The sequence below is a fragment of the Pelodiscus sinensis genome, chromosome 12 (genome assembly GCF_052426305.1).
Source record: "Pelodiscus sinensis isolate ZL-2025 chromosome 12, ASM5242630v1, whole genome shotgun sequence".
NCBI lineage: Eukaryota > Metazoa > Chordata > Testudines > Trionychidae > Pelodiscus > Pelodiscus sinensis.
In genome coordinates this window covers 35,362,667-35,386,128 of record NC_143063.1, presented here as the reverse complement: position 1 = coordinate 35,386,128, position 23,462 = coordinate 35,362,667, and positions in this window count along the sequence as shown.

Below are 23,462 nucleotides of genomic sequence, written 5' to 3'. Positions count from 1 at the left end.
TTCTAAGGTTTGGAGCTTCATTTCAGAACTGCTTTCCCCCTTTCCTTATGATATGCAACTATTTCATTCTGTTTCCGTACACTCAAACACTTTACTGCTGCAAGTATGCAAAAATCCAAATAACCTCTGGGCAACCTGGAGTATCCCCTATAATTTCTCCTGCCTGATAAGAATGAATGACAACTCCACAAAGATAGAAGAGATAAAGCAGGTTGCTTATTGACACACACATGGAAATATGTGGTGTGAAGTATAAGAGCTATCAATATTCTTGTAAGCAGACAGAATGAACAGCAGGAGGTATCACAGCTTAGCTATAATGCCTAGCAGGAAGTGTGTGACTTAAAATATGTTTAAATTATCAAATACATGTCAAAGTAGGGTACTACTCAATATGAGTAAAGACTTTGGGATTGGGATAAATAGTAGCTGAGTTATTCATAGTATGAAAAATTTAAAACTTTCTATACAAAATTGGGGCTTAGCAAAAGCAATGAGGTTATAATATTCACTGTTTTGTTGCAAGTATGTTTTTAATATCTCAATCCACATTTAAGGGGAGAAGTGGAAATTCTTACACAAGCAAGGGAAACACTAATACTTGGCACTACATGATCATTATAAAATATCTAATTACATTAAATTCCAACTAATCCACCATGATCTTAACCATTTTTATTACTCAGGAATGTGTACAAAAAGCAATTATTAAAAAAAGAATGGCAGACGATACTTCACAATTAATATTGGTAGCATGTAAACAAACCTCATTTGCATTAAAGAAGAGTAAAATTAAGTACAGGAAAATAGGATTATTAACATGATGTATTGGAACCTTATGGAGAGAGGGTAGTTTACTAATTGCAGCTCATGAAAACATCAATAAATGCTATCAACCTGGCTGACAGAAATGGTTGACTGGCTTTCGCTGTGAGACCACACGGATTGGATACCTTTCCTCATTGAAGGGAGTATTTTATGTCCTCCAGAATCCTACCTCTTTCAGTAGGACTCAGATACATATTAAAATGTTGGTGTTATAGGTTTATGCTTCAGACTCCAGCTCCTTGAACTCATATGAAAAGATTACAATCTCATTCTTTATTTAAAAAACAGAAGAGAAAAACTTGATGCAGATAGCCTAAAACAACAGAGGTGGAAATGCCCAGTTCAGCTTTATTCTGTGGGTAAAGGGGTTCCACGAGCAGTACTCTGTGGGAGCAGGGGTTCTACCAATGCCATTCAAGCACAAGACTCTGGGGGGCCCTCATAGCAGCAATCATCACAATTCTGATGGTGTATCATTGGAAGGTGCCCATCCTCATAATTACTCTTGGGGAAGTGGACTGAATCTTCTAGGATTCACCTTATGTTGTCGAAGACAACAGTTATCGAGGAAGTTGAGGGGCAGAGAGCTTACCAAAAAAGGAGTGAATATCAGGACCCCTAGTAACCTAGCAGAAAGGTTTGTGAGAATGGTCCCAGCTGCCACCACCCCACGGGAGGTCAGGGACATGGCATGAGGATGCAAAACACAGTGGTCCTACCTGAGGAGTAAGATGCTATTCCATGTGAATAAGGTTGGCAATATCTTGTCCTTAATGGGAGTTTTCAAAAAATAAGGTGAACAAGATTTGCTCCAGAATTTGTACCTGCTTCTTAATCAGTAGAACTTGATCTCCTTGTAGGTCCAGATCCCGCATTCTTTGCAGATTCAAGCCTCCTGTGGAGAACATATTTGCTGCTTCACCTAGAAAGTTCATACCTCGCTTCCCAGAAAAAATCCTATGAAACTGGAGCCCCACTTTTATTGCCTGCACAACTGTTGTTAAATTGTGTTCTATTTTCCACAACATATCATATGGAATTGAGACAATGAAACAAACTTATTCTGTCTTGTGAATGACAATGAGCTGGGGAGAGAATTTTCAAGTGCTTTGGAGGATAGGATTAAAATTTAAAATTATCGGAACAAACTGGAGAAATGTTCCGAAGTAAATAGGATGAAATGCAATAAGGACAAATACAAAGTACTTCTCTTAGGAAGGCATAAACAGTTGTACACATACAAACTGGGAAATGACTACCTAGGAATGAGTATTGCAGAAAAGAATCTAAGGGAATAGTGGATCATAAGCTAAATATGAGTCACCCGCATAACACAATTTCAAAAAAAGGAAACACCATTCTGGAGTGTATTAGCAGGAGCATTGTAAGCAAAGAAAAATAAGTTTCAGGGAGGTAGCCGAATTAGTCTGCAACTAGAACAACTTAAAAAACAACGAATAGTTTAGAAGTACCTTAAAGACTAATAAAACATGTAGATGGTATCATGAGCTTTCATGGGTATAACCCACTTCTTCAGATGACTGGAGTATTAAAAGCTACTAGACTATTCATTGTTTAAGTAATTCCCCCACTTTACTCTGCAGTGATTGGGACTCAGTTGTAGAACTGTGTCCAGTTCTGTGTGTCACATTTAAGGAAAGATGTAGACAAAAAAGAGAAAATCCTGAGCAGCAACAATGATCAAAAGTCTAGCAAACATGACCACTTAAGGAAGATTGGAAAAACTGGGTTTGTTTAGTTTGGAGAAGAGAAGACTAAGAGGAGAATATGACAATTTTCAAATACATAACAGGTTGTTACAAGGAGAAGAGAGAAAAATTGTTCTGGTTAACCTCTGAGGATAGGACAAGAAGCAATATGCATAAATTGCAGTGTGGGCATTAGGAAAAATTTCATGACTTTCAGGTGGTTAAGCACTTTCATAAATTATCTAGGAGGTGGTGGCATTTCTGTCACTGGAGATTTTTAAGGGCACAGTAGACCCTGTCAGAGATAGTCTATCAAATACTCAGTCCTGCCCTGTGTAGAGGGTCCTGGACTAGAAGACCTCTTGAGGTCCCCTCCAGTCATACAATTCAATACAAACCAATGGCAGATTGAGAGACTGAATTAGCCCCAATGATAAGGGAACATAACATCACCATTGAATGCTGTTAAGAAGAATTATGCAAAATGAAGATGCTAAACTTTGAAAGAAAATCTTGTCTTCACAAACTCTTAGATAAATAGACTAATTGTGTGAAAATGTTTACGTGCTATGGAGTCACAGTTATTAAACAAATTGCTCCATGCTTTTGTACTATTATATCCTTCCACTATGGTGCAATTTTTCTTAAAGGTTTTGTTGAGAAAGATGCACTCAGTTAATGAAGTTAATGAGCTTTAATGCTTCCTTGATGCACAGGTTTTCAGCACAAAATTGCTTCATTATCACAGCTTTGTAAGCCATGTAATGTATAATGGTCACTGTTCCTATTGAGAACACAGTGAAACATAGCAAAAGTTTAATTGTACATGCACCTACTCTTTAAAGCAAATAGCTAGTCTCCGGAGCTATTAATATAGCAGATGCCCTCTATAATTGGAGGGTTATTGTCCAAAAAATAGCTGGCAATCATTTTAATTAAAGTTAGTAAATTACTGTTGAAGTCATTATAATGCAAAAATATGAGAAATATCAGATGCTTAATTCTCACATGTTGACAACAGTAAGTTATCTACAACATTACTATTTATTTTATACATTCTTGCATAAATAGAAGTCTACAATGTGTTTTATCATGACAAAGGTCTAGATCATGCAGCCCTTACAAATAGTCCTCATTTACTTTACATGCATAATAGCTGCAGGAATGGGGTCCAAATACATGTAGTATATTGAAATACAAACTACACATTTTTTCTGGTTATGTAGCCTAAATAATGTTTTTTTCTTAACCTCACTCAAATTTAACCTTTGAATTTTGTTAGTAGAGAAAATAATTTTGTTTCAGTTTATAAAAACAACTGTAGAATAACGAAAAGCCATTATTTCCCAGTCAAATTCAGTATTCCATCTTCCCTTCTATTCTGAACAGATTTTCTTCAGTTTCAGTAGAATATAATAAACACTTGACATGAAACAATGACAAATACTGGATTTCCAGAACCTCCCGATGACATTAGATTGAACATCTGTTACATCTCCCAAAATACATTTAACATATTTGTAAATCACGGCAGAGTAAACCTTTGCAAGTTTCATAAAATTGCACGAAAGCTTACAAGTGCAAAGATTGTTGATATCAAATGCTGCTTGGTTTAAAAACAATTGAATGTGCCACAATATATATGAGAATACAGGCTGACTAAAAGGGTACAGGTCTTGGTGGTCGGGCAGGGGCAGATGACTGTTTTGCGGGGCACCGGGCAGCATAACTCCGCGGGGCCCCCCCTTTGCCACAGCGCATGCGCCGCGATGCCATGTGCATGCGTGGTGGCACCACGGCGCATGCACGGGGCTTTTTTAAGCGTGGGGCCTGGGGCGGCCGCCCCATTCGCCCTGCCCTATATCCATCCCTGTGGTTGGGGACTCCCTCCTAAGAGGGACTGAGCCATCCATCTGCCGTCCGGACCTGGAATCTTAAGAGGTGTGCTGCTTACCAGGAGCTCGCATTCAGGGTGAGACAGAGGCTTACCAAATTGATCAAACCTTCGGATCTCTACCCCTTCCTGCTTCTCCATGTGGGAACTAACGATACGGCCAAGAATGACTTTGAGAGGGTTACTGCAGATTATGTAGCGCTGGGAAGAAGGATCCAAGAATTTGGAGTGCAAGTGGTGTACTTGTCCATCCTCCCTGTTGAAAGGAAAGGACTGGGCAGGGATCACTGAATTGAGGAAGTAAATGCATGGTTGCACAGATGGTGTCGCAGACAGGGCTTTGTTTTCTTCGACCATGGGACTCTGTTCTGGGCACAAGGATTGTTAGGAAGAGATGGGATCCACCTAACAAAGAGAGGAAGGAGCATCTTCGTGGGCAGGCTTGCAAACCTAGTGAGGAGGGCTTTAAACTAGGTTCGTCGGGGGATGGTGACCAAAACCGTGAGGGGAGTGGGAAAGTCGGATCCGGGATGAAATGCAAAGAGGAACAAGCAACAAAGGAGGACCCCTGATTCGAATGGAGAAGATAGGGAGATCAACTGGTTACCTGAGGTGTTTGTGCACTAATGCAAGAAGCCTGGAAACAAATAGGAAGAACTGGAGGCCCTGGCCCAGTCCAAGAAATATGATTTAATTGGGATAACAGAGACTAGGTGGGATGATTCACATGACTGGAGCGCTGTCATGGAAGGGTATAGACTGTTCAGGAACAACAGGCAGGGGAGAAAAGGAGGAGGAGTTGCAGTATATGTAAGAGAGCACTATAATTGCTCTGAACTCCAGTATAAAGAGGGAGAAAAACCTGTTGAGAGTCTATGGGTTAAGTTTAAAGAAGCAAACAACAGTAGTGATGTTGTGGTTAGAGTCTGCTTCAGGCCACCGAATCAGGTGGATGAGGTAGACGAGGCTTTCTTCAGACAACTGAGAGAAGCTTCCAGATCACAGGCCCTGGTTCTCGTAGGGAACTTTAATCACCCTGACATCTGTTGGGAAACCAATACAGTAATACACAGGCAATCCAGGAAGTTTTTGGAGAATGCTGGGGATAACTTCTTGGTACAAGTGCTGAAGGATCTGACATGGGGCCATGCGCAGCTTGGCCTTCTGCTCACACACAGGGAGGAACTACTAGGAGAAGTAGAGGTGGGTGACAACCTGGGAAGCAGTGATCATGAGATGGTAGATTTCAGGATCCTGATCAAAGGAAGAAAAGAGAGTAGTAATTTGAATTTCCCGGGCTTCATTTGCAAGTGCGGTATGCCTACATTACCCCGCTAGTTCGAACTAGGAGGGTAGTGTAGACATACCCCTAGTGACAGATGATGTGGGGAAAGCTGAAGTACTCAATGCTTTCTTTGCCTCTGTATTCACGGACAAGGTGGGCTCCCGGACTAATGCGCTAAGTGACACAAGATGGGATGAAGATGGACAGCCCTTGGTGGGTAAAGAACAGATTACGAACTATTTAGAAAAGCTATTCGTACACAAATCCATGGGTCTGGACTTAATGCATCCGAGGGTACTGAGGGAGTTGGCAAATGTCATTGAGGAGCCTTTGGCCATTATCTTTGAAAAGTCGTGGAGGTCGGGAGAGATCCCGGATGATTGGAAAAAGGCAAATGTAGTGCCCATCTTCAAAAAAGGGAAGAAGGATGATCCAGGGAACTATAGGCTGGTCAGTCTTACCTTGGTTCCTTGAAAAATCATTAAGGAATCCATTTTGAGGCACTTGGAAGAGAAGAAAGTGATTAGGAATAGTCAGCAAGGATTCACAAAGGGAAAGTTGTGCCTGACCAAACTGATTAGCTTCTATGATGAGGTAATTGGCTCTGTGGTCATGGGAAAGTCAGTGGATGTGATATACCTTGACTTTAGCATGGCTTTTGATATGGTCTCCCACAATATTCTTGCCAGCAAGTTAAGGGAATGTGGATTGGTTGGACAGAAAGATGGCTAGAAGGCCAGGCCCAGCGGATAGTGATCAACAGCTCGATGTCAGGATGGCGGTCACTTTCTAGCGGAGTGCCCCAAGGTTTGGTTCTAGGACCGGTTTTGTTCAATATCTTTATTAATGACATGGATGAGGGGATGGATTGTACCCTCAGCAAGTTTGCGGATGACACTAAGCTAGGGGGAGAGGTAGATACACTTGAGGGCAGAGATAGGGTCCAGAGTGACTTAGACAATTAGGAGGATTGGGCCACAAGAAATCTGATGAGGTTCAACAAGGACAAGTGCAGAGTCCTGAACTTGGGACAGAAGAATCCCAAGCATTGTTACAGGCTGGGGAACAACCAGCTAAGTAGTAGTTCTGCAGAAAAGGACCTGAAGGTTACAGTGGATGAGAAGCTGGATATGAGTCAACAGTGTGCCCTTGTAACCAAGAAGGCTAAAGGCATTATAGGTTGCATTAAGAGGAGCATTGCCAGCAGATCCAGAGATGTCATTATTCCCCTTTATTCGGCTCCAGTTGAGGCCACATCTGGAGTATTGTGTCCAGTTCTGGGCCCCTCACTACAAAAAGGATGTGGACGCATTGGAGAGGGTCCAGCGGAGGGCAACCAAAATGATTAGGGGGCTGGAGAATATGACCTATGAGGAGAGGCTGAGGGAGTTGGGTCTGTTTAGTCTGCAGAAACGAAGAGAGAGGGGGGATTTGATAGCAGCCTTCAACTACCTGAAGGGAGGTTCCAAAGACGATGGAGAAAGGCTGTTCTCAGTAGTGACAGATGGCAGAACAAAGAGCAATGGTTTCAAGTTGTGGTGGGAGAGGTCCAGGTTGGATATTAGGAAAAACTATATCAGTAGGAGGGTAGTGAATCACTGGAACTGGTTACCTAGGGAAGTAGTGGAGTCTCCATCCCTAGAGGTGTTTAAGTCTCGACTTGACAAAGCCCTAGCCGGGTTGGTTTAGTTGGGATTGGTCCTGCCTATAGCAGGGGGCTGGACTTGATGACCTTCTGAGGTCTCTTCTAGCTCTATGGTTCTATGATTCTATGGTACATCTACAGTAGCTTGTTAGTTCGAGCTAGGTAGGGTAATGAGGGCAAGCGGAGTTGCAAACGAAGCCCAGGATTTAAATATCGCGGGCTTCATTTGCATGTTGCCAGGCGCGGCCATTTTTAAATCCCCTTAGTCCGAACTCCGTGCCCGCGGCTACACATGGCACTGAGTAGGTAGTTTGAATTAAAGATCCTAATTTGAACTACCGTTACATGGAATGAGGAGTAACGGTAGTTCGAATTAGGATCTTTAATTCAAACTACCTACTCCGTGACACGTGCAGCCGCGGGCACGGAGTTCGGACTAAGGGGGATTTAAAAATGGCGGCACCCGGGAACATGCAAATGAAGCCTGGGATATTTACATCCTGGGCTTCTTTTGCAACTCCGCTTGCCCTCATTACCCTACCTAGCTCGAACTAGCAAGCTAGTGTAGACATACCCAAAGAGAGCAGGCCCTTCTGAACCTTTAAACAACAGATAAGGGGTAATAATGTTGTCACACTATATAAACAGAAATTCTTGAAGGTTTTCACCTTAGGGAAGCTTAATGTCTTCCAGAGTTCCTAGAATGCACAGATGTTGTGCTACATCTTAGGAATGTTCAGAACAAGGACTAGCCATTGCCCCATCTGAACTACCCTATAGAATTTTGTGAGCTTCAGTTCCTTATTACTAGATCTTGCTTTCTATATCTTCCTTTGCTTTTGAAAACTGTAAGGATACAATGTAGAACACAAACTAAACCAAAAACAAGCCTGATTCACAACTGAAGTGGAACTTTACCAGATGTTTAAAACTGTTTGAAATGGCACTTTTCTTTGTAATGGGCCAAGCAGGATTAATGGAAATTAACCATCCCAGTCTTTTGGGTTTAACGTGTGTGTGTATGTGTGTGTGTGTGTGCGCGTGTGTGTAGTGGTGGTGGGGGGAATGTGTGTGTGTGTGTGTGTGTGTGTGTGTGTGTGTGTGTTAACTGCTGTATCCTTTGAACCTCGAATCTGTATCTACTAATAATTATAACTGTGGGTTATTACAGAGAGTGTATTTCTATTGATTGTTTAGACTTCTCTCCTGCTTTTCATGTAAAGAAATAACATAGTCCCAATTATATTTACTTTACTTAAAGAGGTAATATAAGACTTATTAAAGTTTTTACAACTATTTCACAGACAAGTAAACATAGCCATTGAAACTTTCTCTGAGTCACACAATGAATTGACAGCAGAGATGGAAATTTATCACAGTCCTACTTACTATAGAGAAGGTACTGTGGTAAGAAATGAAATCCAATCCCTCAACCTAGCCCTGGGACTCTTACACATATGTATACAAACCATGGGGCAGAGAACCTTGCATAGGAACCCTATGTGTGTCTACAGAAGTGTAACTTTGACCCTTTTGGGGGCATGTTCTGGGCCCCTAATAATCAAGAGAAGGTTACTATTCTTTCCTCCTTTGATTGTAAAGCAGGGGCTTGTTCTTCCTTCCTCATCTCACAGCCAGTAGGAGCTTCCTCTGGTCCTGCCCCACCTCTGCAGCCTCATGGTTGTAGGAGTTACGTGCTTCTGGAAGATTATTGGTGTGTCCCTGCTTGCATGCCCCTGGCAAAATAATTAGGTAACTTATACTGAGTACTGCAAAGTGCTAACATTACTTATTATGGTGCATTTGTGCTTTGTTGTCTATAAAGGAAAGGAAAGCTCTTCAGAGATCAAATCTACCCCTTTCCATGTTTTCCATATATTAAAAAATGGTACTTTTCATTTCATCTATCTTGCTACATGTACATTACTTTAATGTAATGTTTGATCTCTCTCTCTCTCTCACACACACACACAAACACACACACATTCTCTCTCTCACACACACACAGTCTTATTCTTGCTGACCTGCCTGTTGTTGTTCTCCTCATATTCTCTGTATGAGAGCTGTGGAATACGAATAGACAAAAATCAGTGAGAGAGAAAGTTTAAGAAAACAGCTGCATGGATATAGCTTTTTAAAAGCACCAGAGGTAAAAGCCCTGAATGATCAATGACCATTTATATACCCATTGTTCACTAGAAGCCTAAAATTAGATAAGTAGGTGGTCCCTCTTTAGGAGGTAGTAAATGTCCATGTTGCTGTGCTATTAGTCTGGATAAGTGACAAGAGAGAGAGGGCTTAGGAAAGTAATAATGTGCTTGCCCAGTTACTGTATAGCAAGTCAGAAACCTAACGTTCAGAGGATTATTCTCTCTGGTTGTTAGATTGGACCCCCAGGGAAAGACAGTAAATTTCCTTTAAGAAGCTGGAGCAAAGATTCTAAGACAGATTGGAATCACAGGGAGAACACCCAGTGCCAAAGCTAAGTTACAGGGGGAAATAAGCTAGTTTAGGTGCAATTGGAAAACGAAAATATATTCCTTATATTGCTATCATTGAAGAAAATGGACACCTAAAAGGTGGAAATACTGTGCTGACTTTGTAAATCAAGACCAATTGTATCTAAATAAATAAAGGAAGAAAAAGATGAAGAACAAAAATAACTAGAGCTTTACCAAAAGCATTTCTCTGTGAAGAAAACAATGAGAAAATGCTGAGTCTCCTGGGAATATCACACACATATCAGCGATTGCTGACTGTGACGGGACAGTATTGCTTACTGGTCAGAAGGCCTCCATTCTTAAAGCCTGAGAGGATATGAGAGACAGGAAAGGGGTCCCAGCAAGAAGCAGCATTTAGAAGGTATCCAGCATTTAGAAGGTAACCATTAGAAGGTATCCATCTGTAGGGGCATGGGATTCATAGCTTTGCCAAGATGATGGAGCAAGGCTCCCCAGCCAGCCAGCCAGCCACCCAAGAATGATTTGGGAAAAGACACCAGCATCAATTCTGCCTTCTTCTTCATGAAGGGGAGGTGTCTGTAGACAGTGTCAGGAGTAAGAAGGCTCTTGTAATCCTCTGAGTTAACAAGGAACAGGCACCAGGCACACCAGGCTGTCAAACTTGATGAGACTGTGGATTAAATGAGGCCAGGGAGATAAATTGCAACCAGCTCCAGCAAGAGAGCGAAAGCACCTGCCATGAGGTCACACCAACAGACAGAGAGAAACCTGATGGGTCTGGAAACAGAGCATAGATTGCAGACTTCAAGGGAACCTTGAAAGCTGGAAGTACCTTTTATTTGGCAATTTTTTGTTGTGTCCCTTTTTGTAGGAGATTTTGTAATAAGTCCTAATAAGGATATTCACAAATCAAATGTCAAGAATGCTTGAAACTGAATTATCCAGAAAGAAAACTCAGGCAGAAAGTACCTGAAGGAACACACAAATCCAGTAGAGGGTGCTACAGGAAAGGGCTGCCCCACAACACTGGCTGTATTTTGGGTTAGGTAGACCCACACCAATAGAAAATAAAGAATGGATAAGCTTGAGTCTGAAGTGTGGCCACAAAGTCTAGCAAACTCTGACTCTGATATAATGACAGTGGTATATATATCACACGAGCTGAGACTAGATTCCTGCTTAATATGTAAGGAACAGGCAAGGAAGCAATTCATCCTCTGGTTATTTGTGCATGCCACTTGGCAAGCTGGGGGTTTCCCATTGGCCTACCTGTTCTGATAAAAGTTTTGTGCCTATGTTTTTGTCATTAGGATGACTTGCATTTCTGTTTACCCGTAGTCCCACTGAGCAGGATTCAGAGGGTGAGAACAGTTAGGAGGACTATATTTTAAATACTTCTAACACAGACATAAAATACTTTTCTGTACATAAAATGGGACCTTTTCAAAGCTGGTAGTTTAGATATTTCCAAAACTGGAAGCAAATTGTGTTTGCCTTTCCAATATGACAAAATACCCCAACTGAGATCATGATCTCATGGAGCTTGGCTCTGTCTATACATATAGCAAAGCAATCTCTGCACTGAAGAGCCTACAGAGCAGACAAGACAGACAAAATATAGAAGGGGAAATGGAAACACAAACTGTGAAGTAAATTATCTAGGGTCTCATGGAAAAATCAATAGCAGAAACAAGAATAAAACTCAGATGTCCAGAATTCTAGCTTAGAATCCCTTTCTACTAGTACATTAGTTCTTAAGGGTATGTCTACACTACAAAGTTAATTCGAACTAACGGATGTTAGTTCGAATTAACTTTGATAGGTGCTACACTAGCGCTCCGCTAGTTCGAACTTAATTCGAACTAGCGGAGTGCTTCGTTCGAACTAGAAAAACCTCATTGTAAGAGGACTAAGCCTAGTTCGAATTTACTAGTTCGAATTAAGGGGTGTGTAGCCCCTTAATTCAAACTAGTGGGAGGCTAGCCCTCCCCAGCGTTCCCTGGTGGCCACTCTGGCCAACACCAGGGAAACTCTATTGCCCCCCTCCCGGCTCCGGACCCCTTAAAGGGGCACGGGCTGGCTACGATGCCTGTGCCAGGTGCAAGCCTGCCAGCACCCAGCCAGCAGACCCTGCACCTGGCACGGCTCAAGCCAGCCATCCGATGCCCCCCAGCCCTCCCCCTCTTCCCGGGACCAGGCTGGCGGCTCCCGGGAGCTTGCCCAGGACCGCAAGAGGTGGGCACCCGCCTGGTCCAGTGCAGACATCGTGAACCTTGTCCACAACCTCCGCACTAGACACAGGAAAGCGGCCGTCTAGGGCAAGAGAGCTGCCAGCCTGGCCACCCAGGAGCAGGTTTGCATGAAAATCAAGGTGGTCCACTGAGACCCCCGACCCTGAGCCCTGAGCTTAGAATGGCCGTACTGGGTCAGACCAAAGGTCCATCTAGCCCCGTAGCCTGTCTGCCGACAGCGGCCAACACTAGGGACCCTGGAGGGGACGGACTTGTAACCCTTCTGCCGGGTAGGCCTGGAAGTAACCAGGGCTGGGTTCAATATCTTGGGGTCAATCTCACAAAGAACCGGCTCGAGCCCCCATCCAGTGATCTGGGAAATTCACGCACCCCTGGGCGCCTCTGAGAGGTAATGCTTCCCCACTCGCAAGCACTGAGTCTGAGTGTAGGAAAAGAACATTTAATGAAACAGAGAGAGAATTCATACGGCATTAGCTTGGGGAAAACACCACAAACAGAGTTCATAACCCAAACATGAGCCAAGCCCCCACCCCAGCCGAGAATCGCCCGAAGTCCACAGAATCCGACTCCCCAAAAGTCTCTGCCCCCACAAGTCTCTGTGCCACCCAGAGTCCCAAAGTTCATCCGCAGGGTTTCACCTCCCAACCTAAGTAGAAATGTGGGTGGGGGGGGAAGGTAGGGGGCACCTTATACGAAACTCCACCATGCTTCACCAGCTGTCTCGTCCCACACCTCTGGACGCTCCGCTGGGCACCTGTCGCCGCTTCTCGCCGCCGCTCCACGCCACACCGCTGGTCGCTGCTCCTCACCTGCCACTGCTCCACGCCACGCCGCTGGTCGCCGCTCCTTGCCTGCTGCCGCTCCGCGCCACGCCACTGGTCGCCGCTCCTCGCCTGCCACCGCTCCACGCCACACCACGCCGCTGGTCGCCGCTCCTCACCTGCCGCTGCTCCACACCATGCCACGCCACTGATGGCTGCTCCTCATCCGCCATCACTCCACACCACACCACTGATGGCTGCTCTTCGCCTGCCACCACTCCACACCAGGCCACCACCACTTTACTGGCTGCAATAGGTTTGGCTCTCAGCCAAACCAGTCATTTCAGCTCAGTGATTTCAACTCTCAGCCAAACCAGTGATTTCTTTAGTCACCAGCTGGGCTGTCAAATGAATCCAGCTTTCACTGGACTAGCAAACAAAAAGACTCCTCAGGGAGTCTGCTTTAGGTCTGTCCTTAAAACAAAGGGGGAAAAGGTGCAGGCTGGGCCAGTCTTATAGCTCACACCTGACAGGTGTGAAGCAGGCTGACTCAAGCCCTTTAACCCTTTCCCCCAGCTCTGTTCACTCAACTCTGGAAGGGGGGTGGCTTGTTCTTCCGAGACCTCTTACCATGATGGTGGTGTCTCTCCTACAAGCACTGGTGGCATGTTTTACAGTTCCCACGTTTAGGGGTAGCATGATTAGTTACCCCCACAACAGTCCCAAATTATATACAATTCTCCACATTCCATTCCAACACTGACCCTCCATCAGCCCTTGCTGAATGAGATTTACATAGCCACACCTTGGATTCTCTCCTGAGCAGTATTTACATGTCAACAGTTAACAGTTAATTACCTTGTAGAGCTAAACAACTCTAGTGGGCACACCCACCCCTCCTTTTAGCTGGCTGACAGCAAGCAGCAGTTCAACCCCTGCTTACAGACTGAAGACAATGACCAAGCCATTTGTCTCATGCCATCCCTCTCCAGCCTTCCACAAACAGAGGCCAGGGACAACATTTCTACCCCCTGGCTAATTCCACTCCATGGACCCAACCTCCATGAATTTATCTAACTTCTCTTTAAACTCTGTTATAGTTCTAGCCTTCTCAGCCTCCTGCAGCAAGGAGTTCCACAGGCTGACTCTTTGCTTTGTGAAGAAGAACTTTCTGTTATTAGTTTGAAGCATGCTACCCATTCATTTCATTTGGTGTCCTCTAGTCCTTCTATTATGGGAACTAATGAAGAACTTTTCTTTATGCACCCTCTCCACACCACTCATGCTTGTATAGACCTCTATCATATCCCCCCTCAGTCTCCTCTTTTCTAAGCTGAAAAGTCCCAGTCTCTTTAGCCTCTCTTCATATGGGACCTGTTCCAAACCCCTGATCATTTTAGTTGCCCTCCCCTCTCCCACCCTCTCTCTTCCCCTCTCCCAACCTCCTTTTCCCAGTCTCCCCCAGTTTTGTTCAATAAAGAGAGTTTCTATTTTTGAACACACGTGTCCTTTATTTTGTACATCAGGAAGGGGGGGTTAGGGAGGAGTAAGTGGAAGGAGGTGAGGGAGGAATGGGGTACGAGCCCCCAATGGGGAGGACTGGGGTGGCTCTGCGGGCTCTTCGGGATGGATGTTCTCCTGCAGCCCCCCGACTGACCCCCCCCCCCGGATGGCAGCCTGCGGCAAGTGCAGCCGGGCTGATGGCTGAGTGCTGTAATATGCCGAGTGTGGGCACTCAGGGCACTCCAAGCCAGGACTGCTTTGCAAGTGGGGAACCCCTGAGAACTGTCTGTCTGGGGTGGGGGTCGGATCCCTTTAAGCACAGCCCTCGGCTAGCCTGAGACAGCAGCTCCACGCTCTAAGTCCTAATCTGATGTCCTGCCGGCACTGCTTCCAGCCATCCTTAACCTCAGTTCAGGGTCCACTCAATGTGGACATGCTAGTTCGGATTAGCAAAATGCAAAATGCTAATTCGAACTAGTTTTTAGGTTTAGATGCACTAATTCGAATTAGCTTAGTTCAAATTAGTGCTGTAGTGTAGACATACCCGAAGGTACCAGGGTTGGTATTAGTGTGGTATGTCCTGTGGTTGTTGATAAGAATTAGGTGGTTGTCTGTAGGAGACTATGAGTCTGTCTCGCAGAGCCTCTTGGAGTTTAGTATCCTGTTCCAGTATAGGCTGTAGTTTATTGATAACGTGTTGGACAGGTTTTTAGTTAGGGGCTGTAGGTGATGACAAGTGGTGTTCTATTGTTGGTTTTCTTGGGTCTGTCTTGAAGTAGATGGTTTCTAGGTATTCGTCTGGCTCTTTCAATTTGCTTTTTTATTTCTCCGGGTGGGTAGTTGAGGTTTATAAATGCTTGGTAGAAATCCCGAAGTTACTGACTTCCTAAGGAAACTATAAAACATCAATAACCTCCCTGATAACTCCATTCTTGCCACCATGGACGTAGAAGCTCTATACACCAACATCCCACATGAAGACAGATTACAAGCAATTAGAAACACTATCCCAGAGGACACCACTGCCAATCTGACAGCAGACCTATGTAAATTTGTTCTCACCCACAATTATTTCCAGTTTGAGAACAACTTATACCTCCAGATCAACAGCACAGACATGGGTACACGCAAGGCCCCACAGTACGCTAATATCTTTATTGCTGACTTAGAATGTTTCCTCAACTCCCGTCCGCTTTTAGCCCTTCTCTACTTATGCTACATCGATGACATCTTTATGATCTGGACCCATGGCCAAGAAACACTGGAGACATTCCACAGAGATTTTAACAACCTACACTCCGCCACCTGGACCATTCTACAGCCTGGACCATTCTACAGGAGAGATCCATTTCCTGAACACCACAGTACAAATCACTAATGGAAAATTAGACACCACTCTACAGAAAACCCACCGACTCATACAGTTACCTACATGCCTCCAGCTCCCATCCAGAACACACCATACGGTCCATTGTCTATAGCCAAGCCTTTCGATACAACCGCATCTGCTCTAATCCCACTGACAGAGACCAGAAACTTCCTTCGACTTACTGCTGTATAGACAGTGCCAAAAGCCGAAGTAAGCTATTTCAACTTAAGCTGCACAATTGAAATAGCTGAAGTGCATAGCTTACTTCGACGTTAGCCCTGCTGTGTAGATGTACCTTTAGGGTCAGAACATTTTGTATATGTGAGTAGAGTTTTTTTAAATAGTTTCTCATTGTACTGGACCTATGTGCTGCCTGTGAGCCAGAGAACTGGAATGCAATAAAGGGGGCTGTGTGATTTCCTTTTTGCTTCTTTATAATCCCTATGGAGGAAAACAGTAGCACAATTTGTGATTGGTTGGGGAGTTGACAGTCTTGGGTAGGGGTGAGCAATAATTTTAGCATCCTTAGAGGTGTTTAAGTCTCGGCTTGACAAAGCCCTAGCCGGGTTGGTTTAGTTGGGATTGGTCCTGCTTATAGCAGGGGGCTAGACTTGATGACCTTCTGAGGTCTCTTCTAGCTCTACGGTTCTATGATTCTATGACTCTAAGCGCCACATGTCCCTTGCAGGTCAGGGACAGGGCAGGAGGAGACTTCACACACTTCCCCCCGCCCCCAGACCCAGATTGGCATAGAGAGGGGGAGCAGCAGGGCAGCCATGGGCCAGAAAAATCCATTGGTGGGCCAGATTCAGCCCACGCAGACCCTTTTGCCCACTCTTGGTCTTAGGTGTATCTGCTCTCTTTTTTGGAGTTTGTCTTAACTTTGCCATTTACAATGTGCTTAGGGTAACCCTTATCTAGTTTGTGAAAATCAGGAATAAGGGATCTTCTGGAAAAGGCTTTATTTTCCGAAAGATCCTGTCTAGACTGGCGCTTTTCTCCGGCAAAGCCCCGAGCCGGAAAAAAGCGGCAGCCATGTTCATGCAAATGCCGCGGGGGATATTTAAATCCCCTGCAGCATTTGCAATTCTGAAGTGTCTCATTAGCATCCCTTTTCCGGAAAAGGGGGCCAGTGTAGACACAGCCCTACTGTTTTTCAACAGAAGCCCCTGGGAGATAAACTGACAGCCTAAACTTCACTCTGCCTGCTAAAGTTGGTTGATGTATGTAGTTTCTCTCATGACTTTGCTGTTTATTGCATGAATATAATATCTTCATGCAAACTGCATCAACGTGCATGAATCTTTTACACTACATAACCAGCTGAAGGCTGAGCTATACCAGGGAGAAGTGCACATATCTAAAAACAGAGTCAGAAGTACTACTAGAGCTACTCAGAAGCTTTCTCCTGGAATTGAAGATTTTACTGGCATTGGGGCTAGTTATGGCAATTTGATTCCTAAAGTCAGTTGCATTCCAGAGTGAAGATTTGTTAGAGAAGGGAAGGACGGGAATCCATTTGCAAACGGTGTGAACACATAACAAAAAGACCATGGTGAAATTGCAGACTACTTTCTAGCCTCTGTCTGTTCTTGACCTCTCCTGTGTATTCAGCAATCCAGAAATACTAGTATCGCCTCAGTTCCAGCCTTCTCAGCAATACACGGAGTGTCAGGAATGTTTCTCATGCCCACTCCCTGCCTTTTTATTTAACATGCCTGAAACCAGCACCAACAAGATTTTAGACTCTCTTGTTACCTATCTTTTGTCATAAAATTCTCAGCTTAGACCAGGAAAGTATGAATTTCCTTTCAGTTTGAACTCATTCCCTGATGAGGGTGGTACATTCATTACCTTTCCAATAGCTAAATGCTAATTAATATTTATAATTTAGTATTTATTATATTAAAGTGAAATGAGTTCAGACCTTTATTAATTTTTTCATGAAAATATGACACTATTTATTCAAATACTGAATATATATATTTATATTCCTATAGCATTGGTTTGCTTATGATTCTGCTATCTTTTCCCCACACTGTGATAATGAGTCTACTAAATTGCTATCGGCAATAAATTTCTTGTAGAATTCTTCAGTTCTCTTTCTCTCTTCCTCTCTTTTATTATTACTTTCTACTCTGAATGGAGAATCCTATAGAGAGCTATAGATTGCAAGGGGTGAGAGGAACGAAAATTCAGAGAATAGAAATCACTATGGTGCTTGGAAGAGGATAAAATTGGCAGGTTCAAGGGTTATAAATGTAAATGTTGGACATCTCAGTTGTATGCACACCAAATCTTATTCAGAAATAAATATGGTAACTTTGTCAATAATGTCATTCACTTTAGCAGAATTATTTTGCTACATTCAGGGCTTGACCTGAGTTGCTGGGTCCTATTGGCTCTGGTTGTCTGCAAGAAAGGTCCTAGCAGAGCTCTTTGGCTCCAGAATTGTTTTCTCATTCCCTAGCCCCTTCCCTTGCAGCCCCAATCTGGGCACTATCCCTCTTTCCATGGATTGTAGAGCCATTCTGTTACATTGATGGAAGTCACATTGTGTAACCTGTCTATCAGGTGGCTACGTTCATTATCTAGGGAAGTGGTCCTCAATTTTTTGGGGTGGACCACTTCAAAATTGCTGAGGGTCTCAGTGGAGCAGTGTATGATCTTTCCAAATACTCTTTGTACCACTAGATAATCACTGTAAAGTATCATGGATAAAAGCACTGTATAAAAGCCCTTAATATTTTTTCTACAAATAAAATCACAAAATTCCCATTTTATTATCAGTAGGAGTGTGTCCACCACCACAGCAGACACAGAGCCAAGACTGAAAAGGAGGGCTGTCTCCCTGGTAACAACTACTTGGAAGGTGGGTAAAGTGGCTTTTTTCTCTGGCTGCCACAGCCCTGCATGTCCCCAATTCTACCCCTGCATGTCCCCAATTCTCACTACACTGCCTCCTCCCACATACCCCCTATTTCTCCCAAGGCCACCACCTCTCTTTACATGTGCAACTTCTCCAGGTTCCAGGCACCTAATTAGTGGAGCCATACCTACAAGCCACTAATTAGATGGGCAGCCCTTCATTGTCATTTGTGGCCACCCAGATGTGCACCTTAGAGGGAAGTAGACATGGATCACCTGAATGGAGTTTGAGGGCATCTGAGCTAAGGGTTGCTCCAAACATCATAAAACAGGAACAGCTTGAGCTCCACTTAAATAATATGGAAAAATTAACCACCAACCCTAGGCTTCTTCAAGCAGCAACATTTCCCCACTTGCCAGCATTGAATCTGGTAGAACAAAAGAGAATTTTTAATAAAAGGGAAAAGGAACTCAGCATTAATTTGGGGAAATGTCACAATGATTATGTAAAAACATGAAAACCATAAGTGAACACACATTCCACAAGCTTTTGGACAGTGTCTTTTACCTCAGTTTCCCTGCTTCTGACATGAAAGTCCAACCATCCGACAATGACTCTTTGTTACACCCAGTTCCCCTCCTTTGCACTCCCTCTCATGGTTTGACATCTTAGGTCAACAATATCCCGGGGTGCATTCACCTCCTACCTTGAGGGGATGTCTTCAGCTTTGCTCACTGCTGCCGCTGCCACTTGTCACAGTGTCTCCCACTGCTACCTCTAGTTGTGATGTTATAGTCTGGGTTCCACACTTGGTAATTTCTGCTTCTTGGCGATTTCACTAGGTGGTGAGGAAAGCCTCTGCTGACGCTTCTTCTCCAGTGTCTTTTCAATCACAATATTGTCCCCATGCAGAGTTAAAGGTTTAAATCAGCTAATCAGTGATTTCAGCTCTATTAATCACAGTGCAGAAACAAGAAATCTATTCTGAGTCCTCATCTTCATCTTTAAACACTAGAATGGGAAGGATCAAATGGATACTTTAAAACAAGGTCCACATCACCAGGTAGAAACATCTGTCCCCATCCCTGTGGAGCTTTACTGGAGTTTGGAATCACTATTCCCTGCTTGGAGACTGAGTTTACAGTTAGGGTGAGCCCCCTCAGTTAGGGCAGGCTAAGGGCAATTCTACTGCTGCTTTCTTAGCATAGGCACAACATGCCTCAGGTGGCACGTAACCAGGATTCATCACAAATTTGGTATGCTGGTTACATCATTAGTTTTCTAGGCTCAGGAATGATGGGGAGCACAGTGTGAACACTGTCCCCCTTCGGCTGACTTTTACTTATTCATTGAGAATGATATTTCATTACTCCTACATTCAAAGTGAATTTTAACCTAAAAAGGGTCAAAACTGATCACTTTTAAGAGTCTGTTCTATCTGCTAGTCATATGGACAGAGTAGGTGTGTCTATGTACATACAATTTTCTCCTGAGATTTTTCCCCTCACAGCTAGATGTCAAAAGATAGTTCATTCTGATCCCATTTACACTAATTTCAATACCCTACAGATTGCACAAGGCAAGGAAGGATGTGCCTATATTCTGGCAAATCCCATCTTCTCTTGTTGTAATGGGATTCATTCAAAGGAGTCAAAGGCAGTGCTCAGGGGCTTACAGGGCCAGATCTGCTCTAGACAAGGGAGACAATGCAGAAAAATTGGACAGGAGAGCCTTCCAAACTTGAGCAAGCCTCCCGTCACTTATAGCTAGGTGGGGACAGGGTCAGAGAACTGGAAGTTTGATGGGAAGGAAGAGAACCAAAGGCATGTCGACACAGCAGCATTATTTTGAAATAACTCATGTTTTTTTCGAAATAAAGTGAGCATTTATACAGCAAGTCCATTATTTTGAAATTATTTCAAAATAACGGGCTTCTTATTCCAAATTCTGTAAACATCACTTTACAAGGAATAACACCTACTTCAAAATAGTTATTTCAAAACAGGGTGTGTGTAGACAGCTCAGTTGTGATTATTTTGAAATAACTGGCCTCCAGGGATTCTCACAGCTACTCTGGTAGCCACTCTGTACACACCTATCAGAACTCTATAGTTTACCTTCCCCTGTAGCCTTTAAATGTGCAGCCCCAGGGGAAATGGCTTGTGGCACAAGGAAAGCCCTGCTAGCCCTGGGCGTGTCTAGACAACACCTCTCCGTTGACAGAGATGTAGATTAGGCACATTGAAATTGCTAATGAAGCAGGGATGTAAATATCCTGTGCCTCATTAGCATAAATATGGCTGCCACTTTTTGTCAAAATGGAGTTTTTTCGAAAAAAACTCCAGTCTAGACGCAGATCTGTTGAAAATAAAGGCTTTTTTGACAGCTCCTGTAAACCTCATTTTTTGAGGAATACAGGATCTGTCAAAAAAGGCTTTATTTTTGACAGATCTTCATCTAGACTGCCTTTTTTTTCTAAAGAACTCCATTTCGAAAAAAGCGGTGGCCATGTTTATGCTAATGAGGCACAGGATATTTAAATCTGATTCATTAGCAATTTTGATGTGCTTGATTTGCACCCCTCTGTCAACAGAGAGGTGTAGTCTAGATGTAGCCCCTGTGCCACACACTAGCAGCCTGCTCTGCCTTCCATGCCATCATGAGCGACCCCTGTGTTCTCACCAACACCTCTGCCCATGGCTGCCAGAGTAGGGATGTTGCCAGATGAGGGAAGTCTGGTTTATAGAGGTCTAATCTGAACAGTATAAAACTTTGCTCTTTGAGTTTGGTGGGAGCAAACTAGCAGGATGCTCAAACAGAGTCTGATTTCATTTACTCCAATGCATATTAAATGAACTCCATAATTACAATCACATGTATGTTTCCTCCACTGCAGACGCTTCGCTCCACACACCAACTGTCCTTCCCTATGCCTTCTCCGTGCAGACAGACACCTGTCCAGCCTTTCAAATTCCTCCCTTACCACCTGGGAGCACAGAGACACGTTCAGCCACACTCCTTCATCCCCATAAGTCTGACAGTCTGCTTCTGCGATTCTGGGTTTCCTGACAGAAATGCAATTAGACCATTAGCTGTACAGTCGTCTCTGTTCCCCTAACCCCATTCGGTCATGGTCACCAGAGCCGATACTCCCATATCTACATTAATCATAGGCTCTGGATGACCAAGAGCAGGATCAGAAGGCACCATTCAGGTGGGCTCTGCACTGCCTTTGTCACCACTTTGATTAATGGGAAGATGAGGGCAGAGGGTCTATAGTGGAACAACCTGGAGAAGACCCAAGGTAGATGGCATAGCCTTTGGGGCAAGTCTGAGGCTACAAGAGGTACTCACTCTGAGGACTAATTCATTCTTTTTGATGTTCTTTGTAAGACAAAAGGTTTTCTGTGTAAGAAGATATCCTGTAATTATTTGTGCCGATATGCTAATAGTACAAAGCGATGCTCACAAGCACTTAAATACCCTGGACCAGCTTGTTAGCTGTTATAAACTGGCATGTCGCCCTTGACTTTTGGAGCGAGGCTGATTTACACTAGCCGAGAAGAGATTGATCCTGTTAGTCTTAGGTCGTGTTTTGTGTTGAGCGGCGTGCTTGGGAATGTTTTCATGAAGACTGCTCTATAAATACAGGTGGCTGATGAACACAACAACATAGATCAAACTGCCTGTGATGGAATTTTAGCTTAATCTTCCTACACTAATCTGGTTCAAGGCAACCTGTTTTTCCTTTTCTGATCTAGCTTTTTCATCAACCTCCATCTGTAGTGGCTGAGGGTCTACATACTTGGGTATAGTGAAGACAATAGAGTTACATAAGTATAAAACAGTCCAATTGAATGAGGAATCAGACCCAAGATCAGGTTAATTTCATTAGTATTGAGAATCACTTTATTTAGGAGGCTGTAATATAGGAAGAAGTGACATTTCTTTAATGTTTACCTGCAACTCATTCCGTTGCACACAGGTTTTTTTTAATCTGAAAGGAAATGTTTGAATAAGGCATTTGGCCCTTGCACCTGAGGCAAATTATAAGACTAGTTATAAATCTTCTAGCAAGTATCTGTAATAGAGTATGCTGAAGGTTTATCCTGGCTCATTAATAATCAGTATCTGAAGCTAACAACTTACCAGATTATGCATCTGTCCTTTAAAATGACTTGTTTTCTACTGAATTCATGAAGAAAGCACTTAAGAAATAGGCCTCCAACATTTGTTTCTGTCTTTTTCTAATACAAAATGTTTTTCTAAAATTGGCTTTGAAAAATATTACAGTAAGTCACATTTACTATATGTTTTCTACCAAACAACATTGTCCAAACACAATGCCCCAATGTCAAAAAAAGAATAAAAATGACATAAGAAAAAAGATTCACTATATCAGAGCAGGATACAGAACCAGTCTAGATGCTTATAAATTCAAGTGTTACTATTCTCAAAGGAGTTCAGATGAAAGTTCTTAAGCTGTTGTTCACATAGTCTGATAGATTCCTGGGTATATAATGACTTGCAGCTCTAAGTGTAAATGATTGGGCCTTAATTTTCTTTTTCCTCTCCTCTTATTGTGGTTTTAAAGATAATTACCCATATAAACTTGTTTGGTGATGTTCATTTTAGTGATGTAGCTCATCTCCCAAACACTGCTAATGTTTCTGAACAGATGTTTTATTTTTCACCTTTGAATAAACTTTTTTAAATGATGTTTTCTACACTGCCACTAAAAGGCAAATGTACGAAACACACTAGAATGCCTTCATTTCAGTAGAAATTATTTTGCCACTAGCATCTTTGATACAGGAGATGTTTTGTCAATTCAGGTAAAAGAAAAACACTTTTCAATTTTAACCCTTTCTGATAAAACAGCAGC